This window comes from Ovis aries, chromosome 11 (assembly GCF_016772045.2).
Source record: "Ovis aries strain OAR_USU_Benz2616 breed Rambouillet chromosome 11, ARS-UI_Ramb_v3.0, whole genome shotgun sequence".
Taxonomy (NCBI): domain Eukaryota; kingdom Metazoa; phylum Chordata; class Mammalia; order Artiodactyla; family Bovidae; genus Ovis; species Ovis aries.
In genome coordinates, this window is record NC_056064.1 from 18,634,872 (window position 1) to 18,657,491 (window position 22,620).

A 22,620-nucleotide genomic window follows, 5' to 3' on the forward strand; every position below is an offset into this window, starting at 1 on the left:
TCATCAGGATGCTAAGAAGAAACAGGCCTGGCTCTATTCCATCACCCTGAAACCAGGGAGCACTATTTCTTTTGACACCTTGAAGTGTGCTTCTTTTTAAAAAAGTGTTTTTTTAGGTTAGGCTCCTCAGAACCAGAGCCTGAGGTGAGAAACTGTGTGCGCATGATTTATTAAGGAAGGCTCCCAGGAGAAATCAGTAAAGGAGTGGGCGAAAGGCAGAAAGGAAGAGACCAGTGAGGCTGCCATCTGGCCTGGCAATGCCAGGGATTCTAGAATGCAAGTCACACCTGTGCAAGGCCCTTGCACTCTGCACCTGTGGTCATCAATTAAGGACCACCTTAGGAGGATGAGAACTGCTAGGAACTTCCGAAACCCTGCCCTGGAGGAAAGAGGGGCTTCTGAAGCCTCAGATTAGGTTCCCAAAGAAGAGTCACAGGTGAGGCCATTGTAAACAAAAGCACACTTGAAGCTGGGGAGAAATGACCCAAATGGTAAAAAATATATGTATATGTCTGGGAGGATTTGGGCAGAGACTCAGCATCCTGCCCTCTCTAATGATTCGCTTATTGAGACCCTGAGCCTGGGGGATCCTCAAAAGGCACTACGGTGAAGAGAATCAACAGCCCAGCAACACAAACCATGAAGGAACATTTTAAGAGGCATTTGATAGTCTTGGAGGACCATAAAGAATTAAGATGTATCTGCTACTACTAAGTCACTTCAGTCGTGTCTGACTCTGTGTGACCCCATAGATAGCAGCCCACCAGGCTCCTCCGTCCCTGGGATTCTCCAGGCAAGAACACTGGAGTGGGTTGCCATTTCCTTCTCCAGCACATGAAAGTGAAAAGTGAAAGTGAAGTGCTCAGTCGTGCCCAACTCTTAGCAATCCCATGCAGCCTACCAGGCTCCTCCATCCATGGGATTTTCCAGGCAAGAGTACTGGAGTGGGGTGCCATTGCCTTCTCCAAAGTCCTAAATTGCAAATTACTATGTATATAGGAGATAAATGGCAAGGTCTTCCTGGGTAGCACAGGGAACTGTATCCCATATCTTGTAATAAATTACAATGGAAAAGAATCTGAAAAGAATATATGCATAAAACTGAATCACTCTGCTGTATACCAAAAACTAACACAAGATTGTAAATCAGCTATGCTACGTGTGCCTGCTAAGTTGCTTCAGTCGTGTCTGACTCTTTGTGATGCTATGGACTATAGCGCACCAGGCTCCTCTGTCCATGAGATTCTCCAGGCAAGAATACTGGAGTGGGTTGCCGTGCCCTTCTCCAGGGGATCTTCCTGACCCAGGGATTGAACCCAAGTCTCCTGCTGCTCCTGCACTGCAGGCAGATTCTTTACCGCTGAGCCACTGGGGAAGCCGAAATCAGCTATACTTCAATTGAAAACAGAAAAAAAGAATTAAGGTGACTTCCCACTTCTGACCTTCTGTGATTACTTTTTGTTAACCCTTTCCTGTTGGGAAGCACCAGCACGTGGTGGTTAAGAGGTACCCATCAATTAGAGCTACAGAGTCTTGGTTTTCAATATAGAATCTGGCCTCAGTTTCCTCATCTTTAAAACAGGGATAATGGGGACTTCCCTGCTGGTCCAGTAGCTAAGACTCTTCACTCCCAAAGCAGGGGACCTGGTTCAATCCCAGGCCAGGGAACTAGAGATCACATGCTGCCACTAAGAGCTTGCATACCACAACTAAAAGGTTCTGCATGCCACAACGAAGACTGAAGATCTGTGTGCAGCAACTAAGACCCTGTGAAGTCAAATGAATAAAATAAATATTAAAATAAATAAATAAATAAAAATAAAAGAGGGATAATGATAGTACCTACCTCATAGGGTTATTGATTCCTTGATAAGGAATCAACCAGTTACTCACTGTAAAGCACTTAGAGTGGTATTTGGTAATAAGGTAAACACTCTATTGCTGCTGTTGTTATTGTTCAGTTACTAAGTTGTGTCCAATTCTTTGCAACCCCATGGACTGCAGCATGCCAGGGTTCCCTGTCCTTCACTATCTCCTGGAGCTTACTCAAACTCATATCTTTTGAGTCAGTGATGCCGTCCAACCATCACCCATCATTTGGCCAAAAGCAACATGCCTGGACCATGGCTGTCAAACAACTACATGAATGGGAAGAGTCTTTGAAAATTGGTTTGTGGATTCTGAGTAAGTGGAATTGTACAGAGCAGCTGTATATGAAGTTGAGATAAGTGGACTTACCTGGATGGCTGTGTTGCTAGAGATCTCCTATCCTCCAGGATACCCACCCTCAGACTAGGGCACCTCGCTCTCTCCTCCCAGGTAAAAAACAGCAATATAGGGGAAGGGTTTGGAGTCACACTGTCTGGTCTGGGTTATATCCTGATCAGAAACAAACTGGGTGACCTAAGCTAAGCATGGAACCTCTCTGAGACTCAGTGTTCTCATCCATAAAATGGAGTTAATTATATTAATAATACCTACTTCATAGCGCTTTTTTTTTTTTGGATATGCCACGTGGCTTGCAGGATCTGAGTTCCCTGGCTTCAGCCGTGAAAGCATCGAGTTCTAACCACTGGACCACCAGGGACTTCCCTGGTCTTGTTTTCAATTTTGTTTCTTCAAGGTTCATTGGACCTATAGCACATTTCCTGGTATGTATTATGTGATTAAAACATGTTATCCATTATTATTTGGCCAAAACTCCTGAAACAAGCTTCATTCTTATCAGGTTTATTTAAATATCATCAGCTTTTTGGTTAGTTATGGCTTATAAAAGCAAAATATAAAAATAGTATTATCTTTTCAGGCTGAGAAGAATGTTTTCAAACTTAAAAAAATAAAAATCAGTGAAGCCTTGTTTTCAAACCAATTTCTGTTAGAAGCCTGATGTGTAAAACCGATGAAAGCTGCTCTGGGGGGTGGAGCCTAGACAGCTGGCTTCATCCTTCTTTCTCAGCTGACATTTCTGACACCCTGGGGAGCCCTGGACTCCTGGAATAAGAACATCCCCCATATTCCTGCATTTTTTCTAGTGTCTTCTTATTTTACAGTCTGAAGTTCACTAGGGGAAAGTGGCTCATTCAAGATCTCCCCAACTCAGTGGGGGATTAGGAGGTACAAACTACTGGATGTAAGACAGGCTACAAGGATGTGTTAAACAACATGGAGAATATAGCCAATATCTTGTGATAACTGTAAATGGAGTAAATATTTAAACTGTATTAAAAAATAAAAATTAAATTGGGACTTCCCTGGCAGTCCAGTGGTTAAGACTTCATGCTTCCATGCCCCAAACCAGGGGCACATGTTTGATCCTGATCAGGGAACTAAGATCCCACATGCCACATGGTGAGGCCAGAATAGTTAATTAATTAATTAAAATTTTAAAAAGATCCCCCCAGCTGGAAAATAACAGTAGGTACCTGAATCCAGTCAATATTTCCTTTGATAGTTTCTCACACATCCATCATCTGAGCAATTCTTGGTTTTGCTGACTAAAGTAGCATTTGATTGGTTTATTTGACAATTACTTGCTTCATAATGTAGCTCCTTGCTGTGATTCCTGCCTTTTTAAAATTCTTTACTGTTATAAGCAATCATATCCATGAATCTGACATTGGATGCTATATATTTTCTTAGTTTACATTTAAACTAAAAAGTGTAAGAGTATAGAAGTACTTTTCCGTACACCATTTAAAGCTTAAGTATGTACACCCCACAGACCCTCCCAGTGATTTCCGTAGTACATTTTGAAAAATACTGCTCTGTGTGCAAAAAAGAAAATACCTTAGCTTTAAGGAAGCCAGTTCAGGGGAAGACCCATATCTTTACCAGTAACCAGGAGGTTCAGGCCTCTCAGATGGTGTTAAGTGGTGAAGAACCCACCTTCCAATGCAGGAGACTCAAGAGACACAGGTTCAATCCCTGGGTTGGGAAGATCCCTGGAGAAGGAAATGACAACCCACTCCAGTATTCTTGCCTGGGAAATTCCATGGACAGAGGAACCTGGCTGGCTAGAGTCCACGGGATCACTAAGAGTTAGATGTGACTTAGCATTCACACAGGAGGTCCAGGGATTTTCTGGGCCCTGTTCCCTGTGGAATTCAATTCAATAGGATGACACAAGTTTAGAATGAGTTTAAAGGATGATTCCAGTGGAGCTGGTTTGGGTCTTAGTTTTTTGTTTTGCTTTGTATTAACAGAAACAAGATGTGGGAAGTCACTGAACCACAAGCTCTTTGGAAACTGTCTCCCGTTCTGTAATTAAATGGGTTCTAAGCACTATGAAATGTTTGGATTTATAACTTTTAAGAACTTTTCTGTATGCCTTTACTGTGTGCACTTTACAACTTCCGAAAGTTGCCTTTGTAATCACAAGAAGATGTTGCAGGGCCTCATACAGTGAGGAAATAATTCACACCTTGGAATGCGAATTGCGCTTGCTCTTCAACCCAGAGGCTCAAAAGGCAACAGGACCCATGTGCAATGGTATACACCCTGTCTTGTCTGGCTGAATCTGGCTTTCGAAATGAAGAGAAGAAAATAATTTAAGTTTTGCCTAAAAATAGTCTTTTTAAGGGTTCCCCCTCCTTCAAATAATGCACCCACTATAGGCTGTGCTAGATATAGAAATGTAATGCTTTTTCCATTCTCTTCAAAGGTCAATTTGTTAGTTTACCTTTTCCACTTGGTGCAACTCCTATTATTGGCTTGTCACCTTAGATCTGACACAAAGGTGATGTAAACCAGAACCAGTCAGATGCACTCCTCGCTTAGATTCCACATGCAGAAGATCAAATATGTGGGATCTCCCTGGTGGTCCAGGGGCTAAGATTCTGTGCTCCCAATGCAGGGGTCCCTGATCAGGGAACTATATCCCACAAACCCTGCATGCCACAACGAAGACTGAAGGTCTCGTGTGCAGCAACTAAGACCCAGCACAGCCGAGTAAATAGATTAATTATTTAAAAAATACCTAATATACTTTTTCCATTTACACAAGTATCAGAGTCCCAGTGTTTGCAAAAGGCTTCTAGAAATTTGGGAAACACAGATTAGCTAGTAAAGCTGGCCTTTACAAATGAACTTTAAAAAATCAATATAAATATATATATAAAGCATCATCAGTACACTAGCTGAAAGCACAGACCTTCATTTTAGACAAACCTGAGTTTGAATCCTGACTCTACTGACTGAAACTTGGAGTCAGTTCATAAACTTGCTGTGCTTCAGTGTCTTCACTTATGAGGCAAGGGTACAAAGAATACTGACTTCATAGATTTTCTTTGAGGATTAAATGAGATAATGCACAGAAAATATTTAGAAGAGGGCTGGACACACCGAAAGCATTCCAAAATATGCTAGCTATTACTTTTGTTGTGATCCTCATAATTACTACCATTCTGCCACACAAATTATTAATACCTGAAGTAGGTGTGGTCGTTGTGACAGATTTAATGGACTGGCTCCCACAACATCCACTCCGACCCTTTCTAAAACCCCCAGCACCTGAATTCCTTTGTAACTAAGGTTTTACATAGGACCCAGGTTCTGCTGAGTCTGTGCAAGTGTGCCCCAGAAAGGTGACAGTGACTCAAACGAAGTGACAGTTTCATGTGGGTGGATCCGTTTTCTTTCGAGAATGACAGTGGAGAAGCTTTGGTAAAAGTTCTGGTGTCCAGAACTCCCCGGGCAGTCCAGTGGTTATGTTGTGATTTTAAAACAAGAGCAGAAATAGATGAGAAACCTGGTAAAACTGAAACCACACTTCACCCAGGACTCTGCCCCTCACACACTTCCACTGCAGAGAGTGTCCCATCCCTGATTCAGCAGGGTTCCATGCAGCCTGATGCAGCTAAAACAAAAAAAGATTCCAGTGTCCAGTGCCTAGAGTCATAGGTGTTGAGTGGTAAGCAGCCTCAATGGTGTCTCCATGAGAACAGTGCCGTTTATGGTTGGGCATTTCTCCAGAGACTGTTCTGGCTGTGTGGTATGTCAGCCTGTTTTCCTGGCCCTGATGAAAATCCTCTGGCCTACCTAGTAGCCTGTTCTGATCTTGTTCTGTTAAAACTAGCTGGAGTGAATTCTGTTGCCTGCAACTAAGGACACAGTGATTATCAAGCGATGAATACATAATTATCAGAACAAAACTAATCACCACAGTCAAAACGTTTTCTTTACTAAGTATATTCCGTTTCTTAAAGGGATCAAGATCAGAATGTATAAAAACCTTCAAAATGCATTCACCCTAAAAGATACCACATGAATGGAAACTTGTTTTGTTGTTGTTTTTAAGGCTTAATTTTCTTCAGCAGCAGAAAGGGGATCCCAGAAAGTCAGTTAGTGTGTATATGTACTTGGCTCAGTGTGTTGTATACGGTCATTAACATCCTACCCTCTAGAATGGCACCCAGGAGTGTGCTCAATTATAATGATAAGAATGCCTTGAAAGACACTAACAAGGGCACTGAGACTCATCTCCAGACAGATTTTGAATTGACAAAAAATGACAGTGCGATGGGTAGAGTCCTGGGTGAAGTGTGGTTTCAGTTTTACCAGGGTTCTCATCTGTTTTTGTTCTTGTTTTAAAATCATAACATAAAATTCTTTCCTCCTGCAAACACTGCTCTTAAAGGCATCTTCTCTGAGTGAGACAGAGGCCATCCTTGACAATTCGCTTGTCATTTAATACCTGATTTCCCATTTTCCCCCTTTACATCCTCCTGGCAAAGTAAAGTGATCACTTCAGTGCAGATCAGGGAACTTCCCACAATCCTGAACCAATAGGTGGAACTGTCAAGTGCTTAAGTTACTTCTGTCTTTCTCCAAAAACGTTCATAAAAATGCTGGATGGACTCCTGGCTTAGTCGGTCAGATGGTATATTTGTTTCCTAGCGCTGCTGTAATAGTTGTCACAAATTTAGTGACTTAAAGCCACACAGATGTATTATCCTTCCAGTTCTAGACATCAGAAGTCTGAAATCATTTCTACCGGGATTTAGCCAAGCGTCCACAGGACTTGTTCCTTCTGGAAATTTCAGGGGAGAATCTGTTTCCTTGCTTTTTTCAGGTTGCCTGCATTCCTTGCCTCCTGGCCCCTTCCTCACATCACTTCAATCTCTTGTTTTCATGGCCGCAACCCCTACTACTGACTCTGACCCTCCTGCTTTCTTCTTATGGGGATCTTAGGATTACACTGAGCCCAGTTGGATAATCCAGGACAGTTTGTTCATCTCAAAATCTTTAACATCCCTTTAAAGTATTTTTGACATCCCTTTTGCCCTATATGGTAACATTCACACATTCTGGGGATTGGGATATGGACATGGGGTGGAGGTCAAGAACCAGAGTTCTAATCATGTTTTCTCAGTCAGTGGGGGCTTATTATAAGGTTACATGGAGAGATTAGAGAATAGGAAATAAGAAAACCAACTGGCATTTGAGATACAACACAGATACCTGATTATATTTCTGGCCTCTCAGCAACAGATCTTTTGCTTGTGACTCTAGACTTCACTGATATCATGACTGTCTCTACTTCCTCTATTTCTTACTAATTATCTCAGCATCTCTTACAGTCAGATTTAACCAGACACCATCCTGCAGAAAGTCCTCCTTTTCTGTCATGCTCTTGTATCAGGACATCTCATTGGCTGCTATCTAGCCTACAAAAGACAACTTTTGAATCACGTGCCAATCCTTAGCCAATCCTTGGCTTTGGCCAAGGAAGCATGACCACAGGACCCAAAACATAGCCCCCAGTGCATAGGAACCACAAACATTTTTCTCTGAAAGGGACTGAGAGGTGGCAAGCATTCAGAGATTGTCAGACTCCTCTCCAAACAATCAGTGTCATAGACTTTTCTCTAAACAAAACAACAATCAATGACCTCAGAGTTTGGGCAGTAATTTTTTACCACCTGATTTTAAAAGCTGGTACATTTATAAGTGCCTGTTACAAATGAGTTTTAGTTACCATTTACAAAGTATTCTTAAGAGGAAAAAAAAATTGTAAAATGTCCAAAAATGAATAAAGAAGGAGTTCTCCAGGAAGTTATGACATCATAATAGCTTGTAGTCTAATCACTGGCAAAGATATGCACATCATTAAAAAACGTCTTCAAGGTCAAAGGCCTTTATGATACTTCAGATTACATAAAGCAACACACTGAAATTCCCAGATCTTGGTCATCCAAGAAAAGTAAACCTGACAGCTTCCAGGACACTGAGTTTAATTCATTTGATAAACATTCACTGTCTTTCATAGAGAGATGAGATCTAGGAAAGGGGGGAAGTCATATGCAGCGTAGCACAGACACAAACTGACTTCTCTTTCATAGGAACCAAAGAGAGTGTTACACGCTCGGATTATGTCAGATAATCATAGGCTCAGCCACTGGATTAGTCATATCATGAATTTCATAATCACTATGTAATTGACACAGACCTTTAAACAGTCCTTTCTTCCTGGAAGCCAGTTTATTGCTGGAATTAAATGAACTGTCACTCTGGGGAAAATGGAGCCTACTTTTCACTTGGCTCACCTTGGCTGTGAGTAAGAAAGAGCTTTCCAGGAGTGCGTGTTCTTCCTCTCCAAGTTGTCCAAGTGGAAACAAGTAGATTGTCCTTAAGGATGTAAAGATTCTCTAAGCAGGAGCCTGGAGCAAAGGTAAAGGAGAAAGTGTTTAATGCCCAGACTGTTAGAAGTAATGGACTATGCTGTGTGCGTTTCCACTGCATCAATACCAGCACGTAATTAAACCTCCAAGCAGCCCGGGCACACCCATTCTAGCCTGGACTCTTAGAAGAAGAATGACTCAAGTCAAATGACTTGGCCACTTGCCAGTCATTTGACCTTTGGCAAATGGGACTGACCAGGGTGCTTGTTCAAACAGGACTGTTGTCATGATTAGAAAGAGGTAAAATAAAATGAAAGCAGGCAAAGCACAGTTCACTGTCTGAATAGACGCCTCCACAGACCTTACTCTTGTTATCTATCATCCGCTCTCACCACCTCAGACCTCGAAATCCTGTCTAGAGTAATGTCACACTCCTCAAATCACCAAACGCTTTCTCTCTTCTTTGATGCTTGGTCATTCTAGGCTCTCCAACAGCCCACACACTCTTTCCAACACCTGAATGTAGTCTGGGTGCTACCTGAGAGCGCTCCATTCAGCTTTTGACGATTTCTTCTCCTCCTCTACGTTCTAAGAAACTGTCTGCTATTTAAGATCCTCCTCTCTTTCTTCCCCTCCAGTTCTTCATTCCTGGTCTTCTCTTTCCCTAACCTTGTCCCTCCAGAGGCCAAAGTCTACCGTGGATAGGAAATTTCCCGTCAGGTTTAGAACATGTGAACTGTGGTCAGGTTAGAAGAAGAAAAAGGGGAAGGAATCATGCCTGTTGCTTTATTTTTTTCCACATAAATTCAGCTCTTCATAAATTACTCCCTATCTTTATGCAGCTTCTCAACCTTCTTCTTTTTTTTTTTTTTTTGTTTTTTGTGTGGCTATTCCACACAGCTTGCAGGGTCTTAGTTCCCCAACCAGGGACTGAATCCAGACCCCAGCAGTGAAAGCACTGAATCCTAACCACTAGCTGCTGTTCGGTTGCCAAGTCCTGTCTGACTCTGTGATCCCACGAACTGCAGCATGCCGCACTTCCCTGTTCTTCACTATCTCCTGGAGTTGGCTCAAACTCATGTCCATTGAGTTGGTGATGTTTCACCCAAGCAGCTCGTTCTCTGTTGCCCCCTTCTCCTCCTGTCCTCAGTCTTTCCCAGCTGCAGGGTCTTTTCTAGTGAGTCAGCTCTTTGCATCAGGTGGCCAAAGTGTTAGAGCTTCAGCTTCAGCATCAGTCCTTCCAATGAATATTGAGGGTTGATTGCCTCTAGGATTGACTGGTTTGATCTCCTTGCTGTCCAAAGGACTTCCCTCAACCTTTTCTTAATCCCCTTCGATTTATTGGCAAATATTGGGTATGATCAAGAGCAGGTTTTGCAGTCACACTGCATTTCCTGGCCTCCATGGCAGTCAAATTAGGGCCAGATGACAGGGTTCTAGCCAGTTGGATGAGGGTAGATGTGTTGTATGTGACTTATATACTTGGCCCCCAAACATCTTACACAATCTTCCACATTATTTTTCGTCACCAGTTGGGTCGTTGGATGGAAAAGTTCTAAGGAAGAATTTCCAGGAGGCCCTGGGGAGCTATGGGGCTCCAAGATAGAAGGGGCCTGGATCCTTGAGTCACTACTTGGAAGAGATTGCCCAGGAGAGCTGCCCAACTCACTGTGAGGTGAGGGGGAAATAAATCTTTGTTGTACTAAACCACAGAGTTTTGGAGTTCTGTGCTATAGCAGCTGGTGGGTTTTTGTTTTTGTTTTTCCAATATTTGTTATTTATTTATTTGGCTGCGCTTGGTCTTAACTAGCACACAGGATCTTTGATCTTCATTGCAGCCTGCAGAGTCTTAGTTTGGACTTGTGGGATCTAGTTCCCTGACCAGGGAATTGCCTGCTGCATTGGGAACACAGAGTCTTTGCTGCTGGACCACCAGGGAAGTCTTTAGCAGCTAGTGTCAATTAACCTTATTAATACATTTAAAAAGTTTCTGCAACATAAAAAGGGCTTAACAATTGTTAGTTTTTATTAACATTATCAATCAGCTCATAATTATTGACGATTACATGTATTTTCTCACGTGTTTTCCACAACTCCTCAGGAGGTAGATACCCAGGCCTTGCTCCCTCCCATTGTAGGACCTTCATCTGTGTTCTTCTTTCTGCCTAACCTACTCCTTCCTCCCTTCTTCCCTTTGGCCACTATCAATCCTTAAGATCATAGCTCAAGAGGAATTTTACCCATGAAAACCTTCCTCAACCATCTAGGCTTGCTCAGTGCCCCTTATCACACGACCTTGTAGGTCCCTACATTTTTCCTACAGAGTACTTATCACAATTTGCCATTGCATGAATATTGATTTAATTATTTGCTAAATATCTCCCTTCCCCACCACAGAGTAAACATCAAGAGAGTGGGGGCCATCCTCTTTGATTCACTGTTGCATTCCCTTTGTGCCTTGCCCAGTGGCTGGCATATTGAACACGCTCAAAAATTATCTGGGTTGTGCATGTCTCGGCCCAGGGTAGGTCTCACAGGCTGTCTGCTCCATAGTGGGGTCAAATGTCTGTGGAGGATTGAGCTGTCATCTCTGCAAGTTTAGAAACTTTTTTTTCATTTTTCATGGAAGCCCAGAAATCTGGGAAATGATTCACAATAACCACACTTACAGGATATCTACTTCCTGGCCTTAAAGTCCCTGGGAAAATAAACTACTTAATATTCAGAAATGTATTTGAAAGAGGATGGTTTTGAGAGGAATTTGTTTCTTCTAGGCTGGAGAATTAACCTGGCTGTCTTAAAGAGTGCGTGTTTCTTTTCCAAATATACGCACTTTGATTAGACTCCACTGAAGCCATGCTTACTGAAGGCCATAGCACATCATAGGAGCTCAATAAAGACCTGAACAACTATCTGTGAATCTTACTATTAATAGTTAAATGACTGACGACTGTACTTACACTCATTTTCTGGACCCATGCGATAATTACCTTTTGTTGTGATACTATCTGTCCCTGTATCTGCACCATGGAAATTTGGGAAGAACTGGTGACCAGGAGCCAGACTCAAGACTACAGATTTCTTGAAGTTAAGAATCATCATCTTCCTCACCCCTACCCCACACCAAAAAAAATGATTATCATGATGGCCAACATTTACCATGTACTTTTCCACAGGAGGCACTTTACCACTGTTGTTTAACCCTCATAACAACCTTGTGAGCAACAGCCTCATTTTCTAGATGAAGAAATGATGCCCAAACCAGATAAGGAGCATATGGAAGATGACCTGACTAATAAGCAGCAGATCCAAGATGAGAACTCAGGCCTATGTCACTAGAGTCTGTTCTCCTTCACCAAGTTCAGCACTTTCCAGCCTGTAGTTGTTATGATATCCCTGCAACAGTTTGAAATGGACTTATGTGTAAGGGACTTCCCTGATGGTCCAGCGGCTAAGACTCTGCACTCCCAATAGAGGGGCTCAGGATCAATCCCTGGTCAGGAAACTAGATCCCTCATGTTGCAACAAAGATGGACGATCCTGCATGGCCCAACTAAGATCCAACACAGCCAAAAAATAAAAATATTTTTAAAAAACAGAATAAAAAAAAAAAACAGGTATGTACAGTCAGATCTGGGTTGCCAGGAGCAGAAAACAACTCTGGTTATTGTAAAGAGAAAAGCGATTACAAGGCTACCAAGAATTTACCAGAAGCTGGAGAACTAGACAAAATCTGAGGTAGGGATGGAGCCTAAGGAGCAGAATATTGGATACTCATCTTTTAGCAGGAAAATCCAACCGGAATGCCTTAGACCAATCCTCCAAATGCACAGGGATCCTAACTTTCCATTCATCTTTGCTCCATTTATTCACAATTTAAAGTTTAGGTCATTTGCCCTTGTTCTAACTAAGAGCAAGCAGGGGAAAAGATTAATCTCTAGACCCTTCTACTTCCCTAGTGGGATGTAAGGCTTACTTTGACTCATGCAGTGGGAAGTTCCCCCAAATAGAGGGAGAGCTTTATAGTAGGCAGTCACGAACATTGGCAAATGTCCTCTACACCACAGGTGAATTAACTCATATCCACTGCAATGACTGAATCACAACTTATGTTATATTTTAGTCCTCCTTGCTGATAACGATTTTTTTCTTTTTTCTTTTTTTGCCTGAACCGTTCAGGATCTTAGCATCTCAATCAGGGATTGAACATGTGCCCCCAGCAGTGGAAGCTCCAAGCCTTAACTACTGGACCACCAGGGAAGTATATCCTTGCCAGTATTGGAGAAAACTCAGAAATGCATTTGCAAGTCACTATCTAGCATGCTTTATACACATAATTCAAAATTCACTTTGGTTTTAGAAGGTGACATTTTCTGACTGACATAGGGATGCTCCTTAATTGGAAGCTTGCAACCTCTTGCATCTGATTAAAGGAGCCCATTCATGAAACTGGCCACGTTTTCAGTTGAAGAAGACCATTCCCATCTGGGTAGGGGGCAGGGGGCTCTCCAGATCCAGTGGTAAGAATTGCCTTATGATTGTTGTTAGGTAAACTATCACCATGGTATCTCACAGCATGGACACTTCCTGCCTCTATGAAATCTCAGTGCACCTGGCCTTCCTGCTGCTCACCTGTCACATCTGTGTTTACCTTCCTTTTAAACCCCAGGGAGGCCCAAAGGGGCTATGTCCGTGCAGCTGGGCCAGGTGCATCTGCAACAGTGGTAGCTCCATGCTTTGAGTCCAGATGGAGGCTGCAGTGGTCTGGGTTGAGGAGCAAGAGACTTCCCAGTGTGGATCTGGAAGTAGAAGGAGGGGCCAACAGCAGCCCTAGGGGATGAAAAAGTCCATCAGCCCCTCCCCAAAGCCTGCTAATAATATCCACATTGGACTGACTGTGTTTCTTTTTTAAATAAAATCACTTGAGGTGACAGAAAAACTTGAAAATGGCTATAATAAGACACCTCCATGAAAGCTGTCCTGACTCTCTGAAATATATGACCAAGCTTAAAAAGACACTCAAGGTCAGAACACACCACAGACTTGGCAACACCATCTTGGGTTCATCTGCCCTGAGACTGGCTCCTTAAAATGACATGGGCACTTTTCTAAAACTCTTGCCTGCTTTTGAGCACACTGTCATGGAACTTCCTCCTCAGAATCATGTACACGTGAATGTCCCTCTAGAACTGTTTATAGTGAACATCCCTCACGGAATAAAGCAGTGTCTATGCCAAATCTAATATCTATTCAGTCTACTGAGAACCAAATTTAAGAGGTCTATTCATGAGCATTTTTTTTTCATTTTTATATCAGTAGTTTTTTAAACTTGAATGTAATGGAATCACCTGGAGGACTTCTTAAAACAGATTGCCCAGCCACAGTGCAGAGTTTCAGCTCTGGCAGGTTCTGGGGTAGGAACCTAGGAGTTGTGACACGGTCCCAGTGGACATGGATGCTGCTGGTCAGAGGCCCACAACCGCTGCCTTATGTAATGAAACAGATCACATTCTCCTTTCTTTCCTGGGTCTGATGTGGCCTGTTTCACACTGGACACTCCTAAGAAGTACCAGGAGAAAGAAGACAACACACAAATGGGAGAGGTCTTCCCTGGTGGTCCAGTGGTTGAGAATCTGCCTGCCGATGCCAGGGACATGGGTTGGATCCCTGGACCTGGAAGATTTCACATGCCTCGGGGCAACGAAGCCCGTGTGCCACAACTACGGAGCCCATGCTCTAGAGCACAAGAGCTTCAACTGCTGAAGCCCACACGCTCGAGAGCCTGTGCTCTGCAAGAGGAGAAGCCACCGCAGTGAGAAGCCCTCGAGCACCAGGGCATGAAGATCCAGTGCAGCCAAAAATAAATAAAATATTTCTAGATAAAAGAAAACTGCTTATTTTAAAAAAAAGAGAGAAGTGGGCAGAATGATATTTATTAATTTGGAATTTTTTTCATTTGAAATTCCATATTTCAAGCTAAGTTGAAACTTTGTTATGCTGTTACCCCAATTCCTTATTGGGGTCTGGCGCAAGGTCAAGCAGCAGTTAAGACTGGTGGGGTGGCACTGAAAGGAGTAAGGGTTGGATTAATATAAGGGCAAGTGAGTGTCTCTGTTCCCCGTCCCAGAACTGTGACCTTTAGACGCCAGAGATTGTGTCTTTCACAATAGAATAGCTAGCACTCAATATGCCAGCGAATTTGGAAAACTCAGCAGTGGCCACAGGATTGGAAAAGGTCACTTTTCATTCCAATCCCAAAGAAAGGAAATGCCAAAGAATGCTCAAACTACTGCACAATTACACTCATCTCACACGCTAGTAAAGTAATGCTCAAAATTCTCCAAGCCAGGCTTCAGCAATACATGAACTGTGAACTTCCAGATGTTCAAGCTGGTTTTAGAAAAGGCAGAGGAACCAGAGACCAAATTGCCAACATCCGCTGGATCATGGAAAAACCAAGAGAGTTCCAGAAAAACATCTATTTCTGCTTTATTGACTATGCCAAAGCCTTTGACTGTGTGGATCACAAGAAACTGTGGAAAATTCTGAAAGAGATGGGAACACCAGACCACCTAACCTGCCTCTTGAGAAACCTATATGCAGGTCAGGGAGCACAGTTAGAACTGGACATGGAATAACAGACTGGTTCCAAACAGGAAAAGAAGTACGTCAGGGCTGTATATTATCACCCTGCTTATTTAACTTATAGGTAGAGTACATCATGAGAAATGCTGGGCTGGAAGAAACACAAGCTGGAATCAAGATTGCCAGGAGAAATATCAATAACCTCAGATATGCAGATGACACCACCCTTATGGCAGAAAGTGAAGAGGAGCTAAAAAGCCTCTTAATGAAAGTGAAAGAGGAGAGTGAAAAAGCTGGCTTAAAGCTCAACATTCAGAAAACAAAGATCATGGCATCTGGTCCCATCACTTCATGGGAAATAGATGGGGAAACAGTGGAAACAGTGTGAGACTTTATTTTTTGGGGCTCCAAAATCACTGCAGATGGTGATTGCAGCCATGAAATTAAAAGACACTCCTTGGAAGGAAAGTTATGACCAACCTAGATAGCATATTCAAAAGCAGAGATATTACTTTGCCGACTAAGGTCTGTCTAGTCAAGGCTGTGGTTTTTCCAGTGGTCATGTACTGATGTGAGAGCTGGACTGTGAAGGCTGAGCGCTGAAGAATTGATGCTTTTGAACTGTGGTGTTGGAGAAGAGTCTTAAGAGTCCCTTGGACTGAAAGGAGATCCAACCAATCCATCCTAAAGGAGATCAGTCCTGGGTGTTCTTTGGAAGGACTGATGCTGAAGCTGAAACTCCAGTACTTTGGCCACCTCATGCAAAGAGCTGGCTCATTGGAAAAGACCCTGATGCTGGGAGGGGTTGGGGGCAGGAGGAGAAGGGGACGACAGGATGAGATGGTTGGGTGGCATCACCGACTCGATGGACATGAGTTTGAGTGAACTCTGGGAGTTGGTGATGGACAGGGAGGCCTGGCGTGCTGTGATTCACGGGGTCACAAAGAGTCAGACATGACTGAGCGACTGAACTGAACTGAACTGAGAACAATGCCTGACACATAGTAGGTACTCAGTAAACACTAGTTGAATGAATGACTAAATGCTGCCTTGATGGGAGCAAAGGGGTAGCTTGCTCTTATTTTCTGTTAGAAGCTGGTGATAGAAAAGGCAGAGAAACAGAGAAGGAGAACATGGATTGGACGCTTGTCAAAGGAAGGTCAGCCCCTTCCTGTGGTCATTTTTGGGTAGAAGAAAAACTGAGTGAAAACCTTGTACCAAACTGGGCCTAAGAAGATATAAACAAGCCAAACGTTCTACCTAGACAATGGCCCAATTCTCCCTGACTGGGGAAGGTGGGAAAAGTGGGGAACTAGACAAACATCCCCTTCCAATTTCCTTCCGTCTGCAAAGCATCACGGCTCACAGCCTGCCTCTTGGACTTTTCCCTCATTGAAGGCATTCTCGAATCCGAGACAGCCTCTTATCCGGTGAGATCTTTGAAGGCTGGTTGGAGCAGCAGTCAGCCTGAATCACCCCTAACCACAACGGCCTTAGAATGACAGAGGGTTTCTGTTTCCAGGGTGTATTCTGAAGTGAGCTTTTGTGGTCCAGTTTGCTTCCCCGTGACCCCTGCCAACTAGGAGGAGCTGAGATTAGCAGTTTGTGTAGATCAAATGATCAAACTCCAAAATACCCAGGAAAAGTTGTAAAAACAAAACAACAGCGGAAGGACAAAGTTGAGTGAGACGCGCTTGCACAGGAGCACGTGTGAAAAGGGGACTGAGTCTTCCAGACCCCCGCAGGCCTGTCGTGAGTCAGCTGGAGGATGTGGGAGCCAGGAAAACCTCAGGCAGTTCTGGCCCCAGTGGAACTTCCAGAAAAAGAAAGGGAATGGCTGAATGGACCGCATGCTGGCCAGACCACCCTGGAGGAGGCTTGGCTCTGTCTGGATGTCCCACCGGTGAGAGGAAAGGGTGTGTCCTGAATGGAATTGCTAAGATTGCTGGTTGTGGGAGGAGGGGTGGTGGAGGGTGCAGGAACTGCACCCACAGGACAAGAGGGGATGAGGGCATGAAGGGATGGGGGTAGTGGGGGACTGTTGCCTGTAACTTCAGCTTGGAAGGCCTTTTCCTGTTTTTTTTTTGGCTACACCCTGAGACATGTGGGATCTTAGTTCCCTGATCAGAAATCAAACCTGCACCCCCCGCCCCCGCCCGCCTTGGAGGCACAAAGTTTAAACCACTGCACTGCCAGCAAAGTCCCAGCTTTCCCCTTCTTCTCCCAGGTGAACTCCTATTTATCGTTTAGGCATCAGCTCCCGATGCTTCTTCTGAGAAGTCTTCCCTCATCTCTCGAAGTAGAACCAGCCATGCCTCCACTGGGACCTCCCCCCCTGCATTTGGAAGTCAGTTTTCTTCATGCACAAGGAGGGATGTTGGCTGCGTGGAGTCCCCAGCCTACTCCTCTTTGCAACCCTAGAGCCTGGCATGGGGGCTGTTCTTCAGCTAAGTTCTGATTAATTACGTGGTAGGCCTGAAAACAGTCACTGAGCATTTTGACCATGCGGAAGAAAGATGGTATTCTCTCTCTGTGGCTTGAAAAAAAAAAAAAAAAACGGAACTGGAAGAGAGGGGGGAGATTATGAGAGAATGGATTTCAACTCAAAATTAGGAAGCGTTTTATAATAATAATGACAATAGATTTGCTGGGTGTTTCGCTCATCTATTGCTGCAAAACAAGTTACTCCAAAACATAGCGGCCTAAAACAATAAATATTTATTAACTTACACAGTTTATATGAGTCAGGAATTGAGAAGAGGCACAGGAGAGTGATTCTGGCGTGGGATCTCTCCTGAGGCTGTGGTCAGGATCCTAGGTGGGGCTGCAGTCGTCTGAAGGCTTAATTGGGGCTGGCAGATTGCTTTGAGATGGCTCCTCACCTGGTTGCTAGCAGGAGGCCTCGGGTCCCCCACTGTGGGCCTCTCCCAACTATCTTTCACCACAGCAAGTGATCTGAGAAACAGAGGAAGGGGCAATGTTTTTCCGGACCTAGCGTCAGAAGTCGCAGTCTGTTACTCCTATGATTTCACTGCGGGAAGAGACCTCCCAGAGACATGAGTACAAGGTGCTGGGAATCCTTGGGGTCATCTTGAAGGCCAGCTATCACACTGCGTACTAGCGATGTACCAGCATCCTGCTGAGTTCTTTTTTTTCTGGTTCCCTCCTGGATCCCTCACCTTAAGAGGATGGCATTTTTTTACTATCTCCATTTTATTGTGTTTATTTTTTTAAATGTTGGCTTTCAAATTACTTTCCTCTTGCTCACAGAGCAATATATGTATAGGTAGGTAGAAAGACTGTAAGTTATTTTTTAAGATTTGTTTATTTTTGGCTGCACTGAGTCTTTGCTGCTGTGTGCCAGCTTATTTCTCTTATTTCAGTGGGTGGGCCTCTCATTGTGCCTGCCTCACCTGTTGCGGCTCACCAGCTCTAGAGCTACAGGCTCAGTAGCTGTGGCTCAAGGGCTTAGTGTCCCTGAGGCATGTGGGATCTTCCTGGACCACGGATTGAACCCATGTCCCCTGCTTTGGCAGGCAGATTCGTAACCACTGGACCACCAGGAAAGTCCCAGATTGTAAATTCTATAAGCGATTGTGTAAACAACTGGAGAAGGCAATGGCAACCCACTCTTGCCTGGAAAATCCCATGGACGGAGGAGCCTGGTGGGCTGCCATCTATGGGGTCATGCAGAGTCGGACATGACTGAAGCGACTTAGCAGCAGCAGCAATAAGCAATTTCCTATGCATTTAAAAATGTACTTAATGGAAGTCTGGATGCCCAAGTATATTCTGAAGTTAGATCTGATGGTGTATTTTCAAATTCCTACTTTATATATATGGAAACTGAAACACAGAGATATTGATTTGTCTCTTATCACACACCCAGAAAGTCTCTGAGCTTGGTGTGGTTTGAACGCGAAAACCCAAGTCATTACGTTTTGTGCTATATTCTGCTGCACTATGGTGCCTCCTGGGTATCCGCTAGTCAGGATGCTGGAGCAGTGACACTCAGTCCTGGCTGCACATAAACTCAGCTAGGAAGCTTTCACAGGTTTCTGTGCCTAAACCCAGCCTCCAGGGTTTTGGATCTAACTGGTCTGGGGTTTGATTCTACTATGCAGGGCTGAGAAACTGCCAGCCCTAGTTGGGGGGCAGATCATGCCTTCCCTGAGGTCTCTTGCAAATATTACATGCTATTACTTGGCTGAGATGAAACATGTCTTTATTACCAAGCAGATAGGGACTCAAATATAATGTGTAGATGAGTTCCTAATCTTTGTCTCAGGCATGTGGAGGTAACGTCTGAGCTGTAGGCAAGTAGATGTTGAATAGGCTGAGAAGAAGGTACATTCCAGCTGGAAGGAAATAGGAGACACCTAATGCCAGGGTAGAGTTTTAGGAATATAAATTGGGAACACGAGGATTTTTACAGAAATCCTCCTTCAGATTCTCTAACTGCCAGCCTAATTTCTCACCTCCTTTGTCCATGTCCCCAGCTCCTACTCACTCTCCACTTTGGTCAGAGACAACGTTCTTGATACAGATACAAAGAATAACAGAGAAGGAACATAGGGAAGGAGTTGCTGGAATGATAAATCCCTGTGCAGGAGGGAGAAGGGGGAGAAAATTTCTTTTCCATTAATTCTTGTCCTCTACTTCTTGAACATTGAAATTGAACCAGGAGGCCGCACTTTCAATTCGTAATTATAAGCATCAGAAGACTAGTTGAGGCTTCTAAGTGGCTTTCTTTTCTTTCTCTAAATTTATTTGGCTGTATTGGGTCTTAGGGAATCTAGTTCCCTGAACAGGGATCAAAACTGGGGCCCCCTGCATTGGTTAAGCACAGAGTCTTAACTGCTGGACCACCAGGGAAGTCCAAATGCAGTTTCTTGTCAAATCACAACTGCCTCCCTTGCTCCCCAGTGTAAGCACACAACTGCCAATAATACTAATCCTGGAGGCAGAATAGTATGTATAAATTCATTCATCCAGCAAATGCTGACTTGAAGGACTGGGCTGGGCACTGATCTAGGCGTTAAACATGAAGTCATGAACAAAGCTCATGGTTTTTTGTTCATGGAGAACTCCAGAGAGGAAAGAAGATAATCTCTACTGGGACAATTGTAGGCTGATGTCAAAATCCTCAGTAGGATGCAAGAGGACACTAGAGAGATGTTTCTGAAATGTGGAAAGAAAGGAACTTTGACCCTGGAATTTTACATCTGGTTAAGTTACCTGGGCTTTTCTCTAGTTGCGACAAGCAGCGGCCACTCTCTAGTTGCAGTACTTGGGCTTATTGCAGTGGTTTCTCTAGTTATGGAGCACAGACTCTAGGGAACAGTCTCAATAGCATGGGTTTAGTTGCTCTGTGGTATGCAGGGTCTTCCCGGATCAAGGACCAAACCCATGTTTCCCACATTGTCAAGGGGATTCTTTACCACTGACCCACCAGCAAAGGGCCAGAGGAATGAAGGAATGAATTGAAGATAGTATCAGGTGCTCTAGGAGACCCTCAGAAAGTTTCCCACACAAAGACCTCCTCTGAAGACATTGCTGGAGGCAGTTCTCCAGCAAAGAGAAAAATTAAGCCAGAGAATGTTTTGAAATATATGGCATGGAAATAAAAGTAGTCAAGTTCTTTGCTAGCTAAATAATTGATGGCCAAAAAAGAAAAAGAATATAATAAATCATTACTCAAGCTCCAGACAATACCAAGAGTAGGAAAAAAAAAAAGACCAGAGCTAGTGAAAAGTGTCTGGTACACATTTCTTTGGGAGAAAAGAAATAGGTATGGATAAGCTTAAGAAGTTAAATGAAGGTGAATATACACAGTAATGTGTGAGAAGTAAACCCCAGAAGAATAAAAAAAGAAAGAATGTACAACTTTTTCAAACAGCAACTAGGAAATCTTTGCCTACTACAAGATCACAAATGCTTTCTCCTATGGTTTCTTCTAAAAATGTTAGTGTTTAAAGTTTTACAGTAAGTCTATGATACATTTGAGTTCATTTTGTATATGTTGTGAGATAGAAGTCAAAATTCTCTCTCTTCTTTTTTCTCAGATACGTGCATGTTCAGTTGTGTCCCAACTCTTTGTGACGCTATGGACTGTAGCCCGCCAGGCTCCTCTGTCCATGGGATTCTCCAGGCAAGAATACTGGAGTCGGCTGCCCCGCCCTCCTCCAGGGGGTCTTCCCAACCCAGGGATCGAACCTGCGTTTCCTGTATTACAGGTGGATTCCCTACTGCTGAGTCACCGGGGAAGTACCTTCTTTTGTTTGCATATGGCTATCTAAACCGTCCTAGTACCATTTGTTGAAAAGACTCTCCTTTTCTTTTCACTTTTATTTTAAAAAATCAGTTGTGCATGTATGTACAGGTCTGTTTTTGGATTCCATTCTATTCCATTAATCTAGTTGTCTCAGGTCAATGATCTTGGCCTCCCACCTTAAGAGTACAGAAAAAGAAGAGCAAATTAAACCCAAAGTAATCAGAAGAAAGGAAAGAATAAAGACAGAGTGAAACCCAATAAACTATAAAAAAGAAAGACAATAGAAAAAATTAATGAAACCAAAAGCTGGTTCTCTGAGAAGATTGATAAAATTGAAAAATCTTTAGCCCAATACTCAGCAAGAAATAGAAGATGGAAGTCATCAAAATAGAGATGAGAGAGTTGACATTTCTACAGATTGTTTAGACAAGTAGATAATAAGATAATAAATAGATAGTAAGATTATTCATCTTTATGCCAATGAAGATGACAACTTAGATGAAATGGACAGATTCCTTTTTCTTTCTTTTTGGTCCTGCTGCACAGCTTCTGGAGATCTCACTTCCCCTACCAGAGATTGAACCCAGGCTAAAGAAATGAAAGCCCGGATCCTAACTGCTAGGCCACCTGGGAACTCCCTGGACAAATTTCTTGAAAGATACAAATCACCAAAGCTCACTCAAGAGGAAACAGATAACCAGAATAGCCTTATATCTGTTAAAGAAATAGAATCTGAAGTTAAAAATGACTTGGCTGGGTGGGATGGGGAGGGAGGTGGGAGGGAGGTTCAAGAGGGAGGGGACATATGTATACCGATGGCTGATTCATGGTGGTGTTTGGCAGAAGCCAATACAATTCTGTAAAGCAATTATCCTTCAATTAAAAAATAAATAAATTAGAAAAAGAAAAGAGACACAAGTGACTGCATGAAACCTCCAGCACTCTCGGGGCAAAGTGGGGGACTGTGTTGTAGGCTAGGAGGATATTCTCCTATTAGGTTATTCTCCTATTTGCTTGGGAGAGAAATAAAATTAAAACATGTTTAAAAAAAAAAAATCACCGCATGGAGAAAACTTCAGACCCAGATAGCTTCACTGGGGAATTGTCCCATGTTTAAGGAAGATATGATGCAAATTCTTGACA

General features: G+C 43.3%; 1 long non-coding RNA gene across 1 annotated transcript; it reads left to right on the forward strand.

The window, feature by feature from the left end:
* Positions 1-16,752: 16,752 nt before the first annotated feature.
* LOC132657313 (uncharacterized) lies at positions 16,753-22,395 on the forward strand. The gene is made up of 2 exons (XR_009595299.1): positions 16,753-17,106; positions 21,269-22,395. It is a non-coding gene; the product is annotated as an uncharacterized LOC132657313 (long non-coding RNA).
* Positions 22,396-22,620: the final 225 nt, after the last annotated feature.